General features: G+C 43.2%; 1 pseudogene; it reads left to right on the forward strand.

Moving 5' to 3' along the window:
* Positions 1–5,393: 5,393 nt before the first annotated feature.
* Positions 5,394–10,384, forward strand: LOC116100827 (annotated as a pseudogene).
* Positions 10,385–12,316: the final 1,932 nt, after the last annotated feature.

A 12,316-nucleotide genomic window follows, 5' to 3' on the forward strand; every position in this document is an offset into this window, starting at 1 on the left:
TATATATATATATATATATATGTCTCAATTTTCACTAACATAGATTAAAGTTATTATAAATATGTCATTTAAAACATGCATTTAGGGTGTTACATTGGATACTTAGTGTTTGTATTTTTTTGTATGGAATCTATCAAAAATTTAAAAATTAAATCCTAGAAATTTCCTAAAAAGAATTTACTTTTAATTTGCATTTTGTATTTAATAAAATATACCTATAGATTTAAAACTAAGTATGTTAGTGTGAGACTTATGAAAATCTCAAAACAATTGTCATATGTAGAAGAAAAATTAAGTTTTACAAATGTAAATTTATAATGAAACCTTCAGTAATTTATGACCTTTGACAGTTCTTTCTTAATTCCCTTTACTGGATTTAATAGATTATATGGTACTTATTGCCATTTCCAAAATAATATTAGGACTCTTATTGCTTGAATTGTATAGTTTATAAAATGTGAGATTTGAAAACGTTTAGTAACTAAACTTTACATAAGAAGCACTAGGATGAGAACATGAACCCCAGGCAGAGTGAATTTAATTTGCTCTTTGTACTCTATAAGTTTGGAGTGGCAAAAGAGCTAAGAGCATGTCTTTTTCATTGATTATTTTATTTATTTACATTTCTAATGTTTTGCCATCCACAAACCCACCACCCCATACCCCTTCCCCTTTGCCTCTAAGATTTTGCTTCCTATCTACCCACCTACTCGAGGTCTCATTTCTCTAGCATCCCTCTTTGCTGGGGCAACAAGTCTCTATAGAACCAAACATCTCTCCTCCCATTGATGCCAGATAAGGCAGACCTCTGCTACATATGTAGCGGGAGCCATGGGCCCACTCATGTATACTCTTGAGGAACACATGTTAATTTGGGAAGGGCAACAATTCAGCTTTTTGTTACCAAAAGGGGCCCTTGTTTAAGGACATAGGTCATCCAGACCACCACTAACCTGATTGCATTAATTAAGGCCAGTTTTTATAGCAAGAAAGAATATTTCTTGCAAGAACTGGAAAGAAATAATAAATAATTCATACTTAAATTATAAATGAGAGGAGCAATGATAAATTTATTTAATACTTTAAACACTAATTAGCTCAATGCTATATCTAGTTCTTTGTACTATAATTCTAATCACTTACAAATATGTGAATAGTATTTCCTACAATATTAGATGCGTTTATTCACACAATCACCAAATTCTTTCCTAATATAGCATTTTCTAGCTGAAATACAGTGGAATGAAATAATGTGTTTACCTCTTGGCCTATAGGATCAAGAGGTAAACATTTAACCTGCAATATTATGTTTACCTGTGTTCACCCTATTAGAAGCAAACTGACTCTTATCTCTTGAGAATTCCAACCCTATTTTCTTGAGTTTTCCATGGTGCCTGTAGCCTGTGATGCTAGAGTGTATAGACAGGAAACTGAGTCTTTATTTTCATGAGACATTTGTCATACAATTTCATACAATTACCATCTGATGTCAATACTAGTGAATTTATCATCATTTTTTTCCTTGAACATTGAGCTTACTTAGAGTCCATGGGTTTCCAGTCTTTTTAGTGTTGGGTAAATAATAAAGATTTGAAAGATAATTATTCACAGGAATCAGATTATGACAAATGATGATTTAATTATTCTTTTTCTTGATTACACCTGACTGATTTCCCAACTACAGCTTATGAATATACTATATACATTTTTCAAAGAACAAAACATTCTTCAATGTGGAGGTAAGTCAGTAGTACACTTACCTTTTGGAATAAAGATTCATTTTAAAATGAGAAAGTCAAGATAATTATAAAATGGCTTTATAGCTTACTAGATGTCTCCCACAAGCATTGTTAATCATGGAGACTAAGTATCTGAAGAGTCTTGGGATTCAAATGTGAATCCCAATCCCCAAAAGAATATCTCAGATGAAAATGAGTCATTCATTACCCATGAACACAATTTTCCAGTATTGACTGTGACTTTTTATTCTTTTATGTGACAATTGGTATACTTTTATTTGATAAATTACTAGCAGTACATGGTAATGAATTACCTCTAGGAAGTGTTGGTTCTAGGTTAATTTTATATTTTATTTTGCCTGTTAGTGAGCTTTAAATAGACAACATTGTCTTTCATTCAGTATCTTCATTCTTGTAAGTATTGCAGTGAGTGATGTAATACACTTTCTTGTTTTTAAATTAATTAATTAATATATTTTTATTAGATATTTTCTTTATTTACATGTCATATCATATCTCCTTTCCCAGTTTCCCTCTGAAAAAAAGAATAAAATAAAATAAAATAAAACAAAACCAAAAAAAACCCCTCTGTTTCATCCCCCTTCCCCCTGCTCACTAACCCATACTTTTTTAGGTACTGTCTTAGCATTATATTGTTGTAAAGAGACACTTTGACCAAAGCAACTATTATAAAGGCTAACATTTAATTAAAGCTGGCTTAATGTTTCCGAGGTTCAGTCTATTACTATCATGGTGTGAAGCATGGCACTGTGCAGGCATACTTTGTACTGGAAGAGCTACTGAGAGTTCTACATATTTATCTGAAGGCAACCAGGAGGAGACTATTTTCCACAGACAGCCAGGAGGAAGCTCTCATTGCACACTGGGATGAAAATGGGAATCTTCAAAGTCCACCTACACAGTGACAAACTCCCTCTATCAAGACCACACCTACTCCAACAAGGAAATATATTCTAGTAGTGCTACTTCCCATGGGCCAATCATAGTCAAATCAACACATTCTACTCCCTGGTCCCCATACAATTGTTCAAACACATGAATTATGGGGACCATGCCTAGCCATAGCATAATGTTAAATATATTTAGTTCAATTTGAAAAATCTCCATAGTCTACAACTGTCTCAACAACATTAAAAGTCCAATGTTAAAAGTGTCTTCTGAATTTCTTGCTATCTCTTCACTCTAACCTGCTATACAGTCAAAATAAAAAATCAGATCACATATTTTCAATATATCATGGCACAGAATATGCATTACTATTTCAAAACACCATAGTAAGGGAATAAGTGTCCAAAAACCAACCGGGCAAACCCTAAATTCTGCATCTGCATATCTGATGTCCATCTCCTTTCAGTTTTCTTGACTTAATCATAATTATTTCTCTTGGGATGGTTCTACACTCTGCTAACAGCTTTCCTCAACAGGTACCCCACAGCTCTGGCAACTCTTTCATCTTGGGGTCTCCAAGGCAACTTCAACTTTATAGCTTCCCTTTTCCAGTATCTGGGATCCACACATGACCTTCTGGGCTCCTAAAAAGCACTTAGGTCACATCTCTAGCTCTGCCATTGTAGCACTTGAAGGTCTCAATGTCTATACTACACTGTTGCTGCTGTTCTTGGTGATTATCCCATAGTACTGGCATCTCCAATATGGTAGGAGCTTGCACTCCAAATAGGCTTTACCAACAGCCTCTCATAGGCTCTATTCCCTGAGCCAAGCTTCAGCTTCTTTGTATGACCACTTCAGTCCTGGGCTGTCAACTGGAACAGAGACGGCATCTTCAGAGACGGCTTCTCCTGGCCTCTCACAATGCCAAGCCTCAGCTGTTCTCCATGATACCTTCATGCCCTCAAAATCAGTAATTTCTGAATGATTCTTACACACTACCAAGTCCAGCTGAAGCATGAGTTACAACCTTGGCTATCTCTGGAACATAGCTCCTTTGTACTTTAAAAAAAGAACATTCAAGAAGATTTCACCTCAATAATGTTGGTCTCTGCTTAATCACCATTAATTTCATAGCTCCAGCACACCAGCATCAACTGTTCCAGTAACCCCTTCTACTCTAGACTCTAAAGCCAAAGACACTTAACTGAAGTTGCTGAATTCTGCTATTGCTCAGACTGGAACTTTTGGTCTATTACATCATCACTAGCTTTCTATTTTCCAACTCCTCCCCTGTCTAACCTTAGATTTCCTGGAACTTTCTCTGTAGACTGACCTTGAATTCTGAAGTTTGCATGCCTCTGTCTTCCAAATGCTGGGATTAAAAGAGTGAACCTAAGTCTTTGTTATCTTTTGGATCATGCTTATAAGTTCTCCATTGTAGTTCACTGCTGATATGGTCAAGTTGACAACCGAGAATAGCCATCACAATCCATCCCTTGTCAATATAAGATAGAATCATATCTCCTTATGTCCGAATTCAAATAACAACCATGTCATAAAATTCCTGCCACGATACAACTATTTCTAGTGTAACTGCAAGTACATAAACATTAAGTTTAGCTGGGTGGCATTCAAAGACTGAGAGATTTAGAAATTTGGGGAAAAGCATGTTAATGAAAACGGAAATGTGTTAATAGAAATGTAACAAGCCAAAAATGTGGAGTAGCCAGTTCCAGGAACTTGGCTAATGCAGCGCCTCAGGGCTCTGGTTCCCAAAACCTGCCCCTCCTGACTGATCCACAATGAGGGCAGAACTAGGAATGAACTGGTTTATGAGGTCTACTGGTTTATGAGGCTCTCCACCCCATCGACCATAGATGAAGATTACATTCCCAGAATGAATATGTTCCCCTCCCTAACTGAATACCTTGGGTTGGGTCCTTCTGAAAATTTCCACTATTTTTGTTACGTTTCCTTGGTAACCCTCTCACTCTTTCCCTAGTTTGTGGTTTTTCCCTTTAAATACCCCTCACTTCTTATGTTCGGGGTCAAAATCCTCTGGCCAGCATAGTCACAAGATCAACCCTGGTACTGGCCTATCCCAAATAAACCTCATGTAATTGCAACAAGTTCGGTCTCTCGTGAGTTATTGGGTGGTGGTGTCATCCCGAGACTTGAGTAAGGTTCTCCCCAGTTCTGGGAGGTCTTTCATTTGGGGGCTCATCCAGGATTTATGACTACCCTTGACTCTCTGAAGACCCCTTGGAGGTGAGTTTTTAGTTGTGATCTGTTTGTCCGTTTAAGTCCTTGTAATTTGTCTGTGAACTGCCTGCCTGTTGGCAATCTGCAAGTCTGTTTCTTACTTCCATTCCCTGCAGCCGGTCGCATCCTGAGTAAAGGTAGCAAAGGTCAGTTTTTGAGCTCATATTCTGCAGTCGGTTGCGTCCAGGGACGGACAGCGACTCCCTGTCCTCGGGACAAGGAAAGAAGCTGACGGTAGACATGTAAAAAGGTCACCGGCTGCCACCATGGGAGACGTCCCAGTGGAAATTTAGGGAACCTCAGGGATGCCTGGAGGAATCCCACTAGAGGACAGAATTCCTTGAGAGGAGGAAAGTGTGTCTGTTCTCCCTGTCATTTTGATAGTACAACTTGCTCTGCCTAAGCCATTTTTTCCTGCCTTATTCCCTGTCTAATTTTCTGTGTTGTGTTTGTGAATTTGTTGGCCTTGTGACTACGAAAATGGGACAGTCTGTAACTACTCTCTTAAGTCTGACATTAGATCACTAGGCAGAGGTTAGAGACAGAGCACAGGACTTGTCAGTGCAGATAAAGAAAGGACTTTGGTGGACATTCTGTTCCTCAGAGTAGCCAACATTTGGCCACCTGAGGGAACATTTGACCCAACCATTATCTCTTCTGTTAAAAGTCTTGTTTTTCAGCCTGGACCAGGGTCTCATCCTGATCAGCAGCCATACATCGTTGTGTGGCAGGACCTGGTCCAAAACCCTCCAACATGGGTCAAACCATGGATGACCCAGAGGTCAGATTCCCGAGTTCTGGCTCTCAAAGAATCAGACTGCAAACTGAAAGTACAGACTCAGAGAAACAGCAGCATGACTCAGCATGAGAGCCTGCCTCCTACACCTCCCGCTCCTCCCAAGATCTATCCCGAGATTGAGGAGCCTCCTGAGTGGCCTGAGCCACCACCACATCCCCCTCCCTACAGTTTACCCCTTGCCCCAGATTCTGGGGTTGGAGGGGCAGCTGGAGATGGGCCAGCAGCAGGAACACGAAGCCACCATGCCCAAAGCCTTACACAGGGGCCGGGGATGCCTGACTCCACTGTGGCTTTACCCCTCAGAGCATACGGTCTCCTAGTGGACCCTCCCCAGCTCCAGCCTCTCCAGTATTGGCCTTTCTCCTCTGCATATCTTTACAATTGGAAAAATAACCATCCTTCTTTTTCTGAAAATCTGGCAGGGTGAACTGGCCTGAAGGAGTCATTAATGTTTTCCCACCATCCCACCTGGGATGATTGCCAACAGCTTTTACAGGTCCTTTTTACCACTGAGGAAAGGGAAAGGATCCTTCTAGAAGCCTGCAAAAATGTGCCTGGGGCCCCGACTAACCTCCCTAATGAGATTGATGCAGGATTTCCTCTGGATCACCCCAACTGGGATTACAACACCGAGCAAGGTTGGGGGAGGCTGGCTGTCTATCGCTGGGCTCTGGTGGCAGGTCACAAAGGGGCCGCTAGATGACCAACCAATTTGGTCAAGGTAAGGGAAGTCCTGAAGGGACCAACAGAACCCCCTTCTGTGTTCTCAGAACGACTAATGGAGGCCTATAGACACTACACCCCTTTTGACCCGACCTCTGAGGGTCAGCAGTCAGTGGTGGCTATGGCTTTTATGGGGCAGTCAGCATCAGACATTAGAAGGAAATTACAGCATTTAGATAGTCTGCAGAATATGTACTTACAGGACATAGTTAGGGAAGCTGAGAAAGTATTTCATAAGAGAGAGACAGAGGAAGAAAGGAGAGAGAGAGAGAGAGAGAGAGAGAGAGAGAGAGAGAGAGGCAGGAAGCAGAGGAACAGAGAGAAAGGGGGAAAAAAGAGGCAGAAGAAAGGGAAAATAGGTGGGAGCACTGGCAAGAAAAGAATTTAGCAAGGATTTTTGCCATAGTTGTAGGAGATAAGAAAGAGGTGAGTATGAGACCTAGGCAGACAGGGTACCTGGGCAACCGGAAGATGCAAGTAAGCAATGAGAGACAAAAGCATTCTCTAGAAAAAGATCAATGTGCCTACTGTAAACAAAAAGGCCACTGGGCAAGAGATTGCCCTCAGAAGAAAGAGAGATTTCCAAAGGTGCTGGCACTAGATGAAGATGACTAGAGGGGATGGGGCTCGGACCCCTCCCTGAGCCTAGGGTAACCATAAAAGTGGAGGGGACCCCCATGGACTTTCTGATAGACACTGGAGCAGAATACTCTGTGCTCCGACAACCATTAGGGAAATTAAACAGTAAAAAGACTGTGGTAGTTGGTACAACAGGGCAAAAAAATATACCCATGGACCACCTCTCGAACCGTGGATTTAGGCCGGGGACAGGTGACTCACTCGTTTCTAGTCATCCCTGAATGTCTGGCACCTCTCTTGGGAAGAGACTTGTTGACTAAATTAAAGGCTCAAATTAGATACACTCAGGAAGGACCAAAAGTGGGGTGGGGGAACTTTCCTCTATGGTTTTGGCATTTAAACTTGAAGATGAATATCGGATGCATGAGGCTGCTGACCAAGTAGAAACTTCTGTTCTAGACAAGTGGCTGAAGAGGTTTCCAGAAGCCTGGGCAGAGACTGCTCGCATGGGAATGGCTATACAAGCACCTCCAGTGGTGGTGTGACTGAAAACGGATGCTACCCCTATACACATCTGACAGAATCCTATGAGCCAGGAAGCTAAAGAAGGAATCAGGCCCCACATCCAAAGACTCTTAGACCAGGGAATCCTGGTTCCTTGTCAGTCTCCATGGAACACTCCTCTGCTACCTGTAAAGAAACCAGGCTCCAATGATTACCGCCCAGTACAAGACCTAAGAGAGGTCAACAAGTGGGTTCAGGATATACACCCAACTGTGCCTAACCCTTACAACCTCCTCAGTTCCCTGCCCCCAGGTCGCTCATGGTACACTGTGCTAGACTTAAAAGATGCTTTCTTTTGTTTAAAGTTACATCCTACTACTCAACCTCTATTTGCCTTCGAATGGAGAGATCCAGAATCAGGACTGGCAGGACAGCTGACCTGGACCCGGCTGTCTCAGGGATTCAAAAACTCCCCTAATCTGTTTGACGAGGCCCTCCATTGAGATCTGACCAACTTTCAGGCCAAGAATCCACAAGTGACGCTGCTTCAGTATGTGGATGACCTGATCTTGGCAGCAGACACCAAGTTAGAATGTATCAAGGGGACTGAGGGCCTACTAACAGAACTAGGTAAGCTGGGATATCGGGCCTCTGCTAAAAAAGCCCAGTTATGCTGTACCGAGGTCACCTACCTAGGCTATCTGCTTAAAGATGGAAAAAGGTGGCTGATGGAAGCTCAGAAAAAGACAGTAACCCAGATCCCAACACCAACTACACCCCGGCAGGTGAGGGAGTTTCTGGGGACAGCTGGCTTTTGTAGACTGTGGATACCTGGATTTGCTACCCTGGCTGCCCCTTATGCCCCCTGACCAAAGAGAAGGGGGAGTTCATATGGACTCTGGAGCACCACGAGGCATTTGAAAACATCAAGAAGGACCTCCTGTCAGCACCGACTTTGGCCCTACCTGATTTAACCAAACCTTTCACCTTATATATAGATGAAAGGGCAGGAATGGCGAGGGGGGTCCTCACCCAGACTCTGGGACTGTGGAAAAGGCCTGTAGCATACTTATCTAAAAAGCTGGACCCCATGGCCAGCAGTTGGCTTTCCTGCCTAAAAGCCATTGCAGCCATAGCTCTGCTTGTGAAAGATGCTGATAAGCTTACCTTGGGGCAGAAGACCACAATTGTGGCCCCACATGCCCTTGAAAATATCGTCAGGCAGCCACGAGATTGATGGATGACTAATGCCTGCATGACTCACTATCAGAGTCTCCTGTTGACTGAACAAATAGTTTTCGCTCCCCCCTGTGCCCCCTCCCCACCACTGTCCTCAACCCTGCTACCCTACTACCAGAGATGGACAATTCCATCCCAGCACACTGCTGCCTGGAAATTCTGGCTGAAGAAACTAGAATCCAAGAAGACCTGAAAGATCAACCTTGGCCAGGGGTTCTGAACTGGTTCGCAGATGGTAGCAGTTTCGTGGTCAAAGGTAAGCAAAGGGTGGGGGCAGCGGTAGTGGATGGGGAGCGAGTGATCTGGTCCAGCAGCCTGCCAGAGGGAACGTCGGCCCAAAAAGTTGAGCTCATAGCTCTGATTCAGGCATTGAGAATGGCAGAGGGAAAGTCCATCAACATCTACACTGACAGCAGGTATGCTTTTGCCACTGCACAGATTCATGAAGCAATTTACAGACAAAGGGGACTCTTGACCTCAGCAGGAAAAGAAATTAAAAACAAGGAAGAGATTTTGAGCCTCCTAGAGGTTTTGTATTTGCCAAAAAAGGTCACCATTGTACATTGCCCTGGGCATCAGAGAGGCAAGAATGTGGAAACATTGGGAAATCAAATGGCTGACCAAATTGCAAAGCAGGCCGCCCAGGGAGCAGCAGTACTGGCTAAAACTCTAAAGATTATTACGCTGTAAGAGACACGAGTTTTAGATATACGGCAGAAGACTATCAGAGGATGGACTCTTTAGGCATTGTAAAAGGATATACCCCATATGGGGTAGCTGAGGCAGAAGGTGGACAGTTGATCCTTCCCTAGGAAAAGGGGCGAAAATATGTAACTAACCTCGACTCTTTAACCCATCTGGGAAGCAAGTAGTTGAAAGAAGTAATAAAGTCATCTGACTATTATGTCATGAGCCTCACTGACTTGGCCCAGAAAGTGGTGGAGAACTGTAAAGCCTGTGCACTGACTAATGCAGGGCATCCCATAACGACATCAGGTAAAAGACTGAGAAGAGACCGACCCAGAGTCTACTGGGAAGTGGACTTCACTGAGGTCAAACCCACAAAATATGGTAACAAATATTTGCTAGTTTTCATAGACACCTTTTCAGGATGGGTAGAGGCTTTTCCCACCAGAAGTGAGACTGCAAATGTGGTGGCCAAGAAAATCCTTGAAGAAATCTTTCTGAGATTTGGAGTTCCCAAGGTAACCGAGTCTGACAACGGACCTGCCTTAGTTGCCCAGGTAAGTCAGAGACTGGCCATTCAACTGAGGATAAATTGGAAATTACATTGTGCTTATAGTCCCCAGAGCTCAGGACAGGTAGAGAGGGCAAATAGAACCTTAAAAGAGACCTTGACTAAATTGGCCTAGAGACCTGCGGGAAAGACTGGACAGCCCTCCTTCCTTTTGCTCTGTTCCATGTTCGGAACACTCCGGGGCGATTTAAGCTTACCCACTATGAGATCTTGTGTGGGGGGCCACCCCCACTCACAGAAGCAGGTGGAGTACATGATCCTGACGCTGTTCTTTCTAAACCCCTGTTCACCCGCTTAAAAGCCCTTGAATTGGTAAGACGCTGGGCTTGGGAACAGCTGAAAGAAGCCTACCGAATGGAGAGCCCAGCCGTACCACACCAATTCCAGGTGGGCGACACAGTGCTGGTCCGAAGGCATCGAATGGGCACCCTCGAACCTCGTTGGAAAGGACCCTACCTAGTGCTCCTGACTACCCCCACTGCTGTCAAGGTCGAAGGCATCACAGCCTGGATTCATGTGACCCACGTCAAGAGAGTACCTAGAGGCCTCCAGGACACCCCTGACAACCAAGATGGATGGACCATGGAAAAGACTCATGATCCTCTTAAGTTGCTTCTATGTCGCAGGTGCAGTTATGAGTGAGCGTAACAATCCCCATGCCCCCCAAACAGCTCACGTGGCAAATTATAGACCCAGGTACTGGTGCTATTATAAACAGCACACAACAGATTGCCCCTCTAGGGATGTGGTGGCTGAATCTGCATTTCTGCCTTCGACAGGTCAATCCAGCAGCCAGGAGGGTTCCCCCCAACTTAGTGTGCAGTTATGGGTTCTATAGCTGCCCTGATGCTGACAGGGGCTCATATTGTGGGGGTCCTCAAGATTATTTTTGTAGAAGTTGGGGTTGTGTTACCTCCAATGATGGAGATTGGCAGTGGACAACATCATCTGCTCGAGATAGACTGAGTTTCTCTTTTGTCAATGCTGGGCCAGGGAAGTATGCACAAATGGAGCTATATAAAGGCAAGGCATGCTCCCCAGCCGATCTAGATTACATAAAAGCAGAATTTACCGAAAAAGGGAAGACAACTGAGTTTACTAGGTGGCATAATGGCCTGACCTGGGGACTGGTTTTTTTATAGTCATGGAGGAGGAGTAGGTTCCAACATTCTCATCCGCCTAAAGGTTGAAAGTCCCTCTCCTCAGCCAATTGGCCCCAACCGAGTACTGCTTGAACAGAGACTTCCTGCCCCTGTATCTGTTGTTTTTACATCGACCACTCGGGATTAATCAGGGACTCCATGAGTAAGTTAAGAGAGTTTCTAGAGTTATCCATTTTTTCTAGAGTTATATATTAATCTTAATCTTATGGAATCTATCTTTTATGCCCCCTTGATGTAAGCAGCTGACCACTGAACAATGACCAAATTTCAAGCTTCCTCTAAGCTCTATTGTAAGCTTATTTCTAAGGTCTATTGTATACTAAGTCCCTGAGTAAAGAGATTCTTAGAATCTCTTAATACTTAAAGGGACCATGAGAAAATATCTAACACCATTTTAACATATTTTACTCCAGGGAGTCATGAGGCTCTTAGCCAGGTTTCTCCTCTGTATTGCTACTGGAAATACAATCAGAAGAAAGTGCTCTTCACAGAAAAATATTTGCTGTAAGTGCTGGCATGATGTACTTGTCAGTTATGATGCTCTATATGATTTCATTATTCATTCTGTCACTCTATACATTTCAGCTGTCCCTTCACTTTCCAGTAATACTACTTGGTATGTTGATTAAGTTTCATGCATCAAATCTCAGTCATTTTGTTTCTCTTGTACACTGTCAATGGCTTCTCTGTTTGGTATCCTTGGTTTCCACCTCAGTAGATAATATTTTATCCATGTTTTACAGGGAAAATTGAGGCTTGCGTGGTCATTTACACAATTAGTCCTGTTATAACACTTGTTTTTTATTATTATCTTTAATTTTTTTGCAGTCCAGTAGCTATCCCCCCTGCTCTGCCCTCCTACAGTTCCTTATCCCATTCCACTTTCCCTGTCTCCAAGAGGATGTCCCCACACACCCACCCCATTCATCTCCCCCTATCCCCCCCTATCCTCACCACATCAGGCCTTCTCATTTGCTGGGGCCTCAAGTCTCTCAAGAGTTAGGTGTGTATTCTCTCATTGAGACTAGACCAGACAGTATTCTGCTGTGTATTTGTCCAGGGCTTTGGACCAACTAGTGTATGCTGCCTGATTGGTGGCTCAGTGTCTGAGAGATCTCAGGGGTCCAGGTTAGTTGAG

The sequence above is a fragment of the Mastomys coucha genome, unplaced genomic scaffold (assembly GCF_008632895.1).
Source record: "Mastomys coucha isolate ucsf_1 unplaced genomic scaffold, UCSF_Mcou_1 pScaffold21, whole genome shotgun sequence".
Classification (NCBI taxonomy): Eukaryota; Metazoa; Chordata; class Mammalia; order Rodentia; family Muridae; genus Mastomys; species Mastomys coucha.